Genomic DNA, 3,905 nt, shown 5'->3' on the forward strand with positions numbered 1-3,905 from the left:
TGTTTCAATAGCAATGCGAATCTTCTAGAGTTGACATTGGCTATGGTTGAGAAGGAAGATTTGTTCACCCCTAGCAAGTTCAATAGCTTTTATCTTCACCTTCTCTCCCATTAGAGTTAATGGATGCAAATTGAATGTATTAGTTATTTCATAACGTCGTATCACAAAAGAGATAGAAAGAGCATAGACTCTATCGTCAAACATAAGAACAATCTTGTGGCCACATTGTCGTCCATAAATGGTCATGTGCCCTAGCAAGATGAGGAATTTTAAACTCCAAGCAGACCTTTCTGAGCAATCATTAAAAAGAACAAAACCCACAAGATACAAGAACTTAAATCATAATGGAAATATTTAGCATCAAATTACATACTACAATCTATCTATCATTGTCTCTAAATGTCTAGAGGATTCCTTATGGAGACTTTAACCATCCACCCTTATATTAACTCCTTGATTATCTAAGGTTATGCTCCCTCATGTGAATCACGGCTTTTGGTCATCAATATTCAAGCCATGGTAGATGCTTGGACAAGTAAGAGAGAGTGTGTGTGTGTGTGTGTGTGCGCACGTGCAATTGCAAGATGTCTCAACGTGTAATCATGACACTTGAGAAACAAAGAGGAAGAGGAAAATATCCTTCACATCACATACTTGAAAATAAAAGTTTTCATGGACTACGGACTCTTTTAGAGTTTTCATGGTGAGTTGCAAAAGAGGAGGCCCCAGTCACGAGAATTTTGTGGCCAAGGGCAGGAGAGGTGATGAAGATCACAAGGTATCCTCGACATGAACGATAATCACCACTTGCATGCAACAACTTGGCAATAAACTCTATGCAATGCCTTCGCAATCACCTCAAACCCATCTTTTGGTGAGAACAAAGATGAAGAGTTTGTGTGTGTGTGTGTGTGTGAGAGAGAGAGACAGAGAGAGAGGTTTGTCTTCCACAATTGCCGGATCACACTCGAGGAATATTTTCTTAAAAACCAACCTTTCTGGTCGTGCGTCAAAAATAACTTTGATGCACGGATTCCCTTGTTCAGCAATCCCTACCTCCACCTTCTTCTAGAGTTCCACAAAAGTGGGCTTGACTCCGCCACTAGGCAGCGAGCTCTGCATGGAAGGGGTGTGGCCTCTTCCGTGCTTGTTATGTCCACCATTGTGGCGCTTGACCGTCATGAATGCTTATGCCGCAATTGCTTCTGCTCTCTCTCTCTCTCTCTCTCTCTCTCTCTCTCTCTCTCTCTCTCTCTCTATTTTTGAAACATAGCTCTTTGAAAGCACAATAGTTACAAAAGGAAGCAATTTCAAACAACTCCTATCACCACAAAATCTTGAGGTTAGTCAGGAGATTTCTTGCCGACAAGGTCTGCAAGATGGTCAAGTAGATTCTTGAAGGGATCCTTACAAGTGACCAAAGCTTGAATAAAGTAGCCTAGGATAGCAAGCATTGCAAGCCTGCCATTCTTGATCTCTTTCACCTTCAACTCTTTCATCGACTTCTCATCCTTCCCAAAGCAAGACCCTTCTTGAAACCTAAGAAATACTGCTTCCCATCGATCCAGGCTTATAATAATCATGTTCTCTAAAGTGCACCTCAGTAAAGCCCATGAGGGCCATCTCAAGGACAAATAGCGTTTAGGGATCTGCCCCGTAGTTGTAGGTTCCTAAAGGTGGGATCACTCTAGTCCTTAACCATACAACAATGGTTTCTTGAGGGATGAGACCAGCCTTGCCCAGGATCTCTGGCACGAGAGCTCCAACGGCACCCAACATTGCATATCTTCCATTGATGATTTCTCCATAAATCAGGTTCAATGAAGCCTCCAGGCCCCTCTAGGTCCATCGAATGCAAACCATAACTGCCTGTCAGACTTCAAGGGCTTGTCGGTGGTTGCGCAAACGGTGAAGGAGGATGCACGCTTGGAGGAAGCAGAGGGGCCCGCAGCCCTGAGAGCCCTCCCGCCTAAGAATTGCTGGCGGGAACAGTCGAGTGAGGTAGTCGTTGGCATGGTAGCTGTTGAGAGAGACGACGACAAAAGAGCTTTTGATGCCATGGCAACCATGGTGACCTTCCGTTCACGGCAGATTGTTCCTTGCTTCACAAAATGTTACACAGAGGAGGAATCTCTCTCTTAGACTCTCTCTCAAAAAACTCAACTCTCTCAAAGGCCCGTGCTCTTTGTGAGTGTTGAGTTTTTTGAGAGAGAGTTTGAGAGAGAGATATATCTTGCACACATGCACCTAGGCAACCAATTGTAAGGGGGATGGTATCTTGGCCTCCATCATCCGTAGGAAGACACACATGCATAGCTTGAACCTCCGACAGGCTTCGATTGAAGATGGCGGGACTGCACGCCCACAAAATTACGAACATTCTATGGCTAAGATGCAAGCTCCCATTGCAAATGGTAGGCTACCGGTGTCAAATGGTTAGTATGGTGTTGTGACGTTCCGATAGCAACGGTGGGGAAAACGGTGGAGTACAGGGTGTGCAAATGTGTTGGTGGGCCTGCAACATTTTTTGATCGGGAGTAGACCTTAATGTTGTGCATGTGTGCACCCTGAGAGAGAGAGAGAGAGAGAGAGAGAGGGAGGGAGAGAGAGAGAGAGAGAGAGAGAGAGAGAGAGTGAGGGAAACGCAGGGTTACAAGAGCAAAAGTAGAAACAGCAGAAAGAAAGAAGAGGAAACCAGCAGAGATTCCGCGCAAATTGGATCTCTCGCAGATAGTGAAAGCGATGACAACGACCTTGGCTTCACGATTTTGGATAGTGATCTTGACGATAATGCATAGGCCCTTTACCTTCTTGGGTGATAGACCCAGAGGCCCGATCTTGATGAAGAGGCAGCTCGAACCTCCCCTCCTGTTAAACGAACAAAAAACACCTCCTCCATATTCTGGCCGCCCTTTCTTTATCAACATTGCATCTTTATTGTGGGTTCAAAACATACATCACTCAGCTTCATATATGTCTACCGTCTACTGGAGTTTACGAGTGGCTCCCTCAATGGTGACGCTAAACTGGAGCAGGACTAGAAGTAGGGGAGCAATTACCACAGCTACCCTTGTGATCAAATCCCTCAATGAGCCCGAGCGCAATAGGAAGAAGATGAATGCATTGCTACAGCTGCAGCTTCTCCTTACAGGACTAAAATAGTAGCTAAACACGCTATAAACCTTGCTCAAGAACGAGTACTGATGTGGTTGGCGCCTGTGCTCTGGTGTGAACACGGCCTCTGAAGACAGTTGGAGTTGCTCATGATTAGTGCTAAGGACCTTGTTAATCCGCTCTAAGTTTCATCCAGCAATTATCTCCCTTGCTAATCTCGAAGAGGGCAAGCTCTAATAGTCAGATTCCTGCCAATTTAATGCATAATTAAATACCACAATGATGAAGCCCACTCACAGAAACAATAGAGATGCTATCATTTTCATTTTTGACATTGTCATACTGTAGGTGCTCCTCATGATTACTGGCTACTCTCATAATTGCATTGGCAGAATTCATCCTATTAATCTGACCATGCAAGCCAACACTCGATTTCCTTTTTCTTCTTCTTCTGCTTGTCACTCAGTACTAGCATTGCCAACAAGGCTTTGCTCCATGCTAGTGTGCCCCATGAGCTCTTAGCTGGTTATGACCTAAAGATTCCTCTTCCTTCTCCTTATACATTTAAGAACATCAAGCACAATGGAAACATTTCTCTCAATGATGTGATCAAGATTGCCCGTGTCATGCGTCCTCGTTTAATGGCAAAGGAGCTTGCTGGCACAGTAAAGGAAATTCTCGGTACTGCATTTATGTGGGTTTCTCTGTGGATGGCAAGAATCCCAAGGATTTGCAACAGATATTGACAATGGGGACGTTGAGATTCTAGAGAATTAGCTTAATTAATATTA

At 44.4% G+C, this 3,905-nt stretch overlaps 2 pseudogenes; both read right to left on the bottom strand.

Annotated features, from left to right (window-relative positions):
- Positions 1 to 1,324: 1,324 nt before the first annotated feature.
- On the bottom strand, positions 1,325 to 2,069 carry LOC147417369 (chlorophyll a-b binding protein 8, chloroplastic pseudogene; annotated as a pseudogene).
- Positions 2,070 to 2,984: 915 nt separating this feature from the next.
- Positions 2,985 to 3,589, bottom strand: LOC147417370 (uncharacterized; annotated as a pseudogene).
- Between the last annotated feature and the right edge of the window lie 316 nt (positions 3,590 to 3,905).

This window comes from Adiantum capillus-veneris, unplaced genomic scaffold (assembly GCF_014529385.1).
Source record: "Adiantum capillus-veneris isolate H3 unplaced genomic scaffold, ASM1452938v2 Hic_scaffold_263, whole genome shotgun sequence".
Lineage (NCBI taxonomy): Eukaryota > Viridiplantae > Streptophyta > Polypodiopsida > Polypodiales > Pteridaceae > Adiantum > Adiantum capillus-veneris.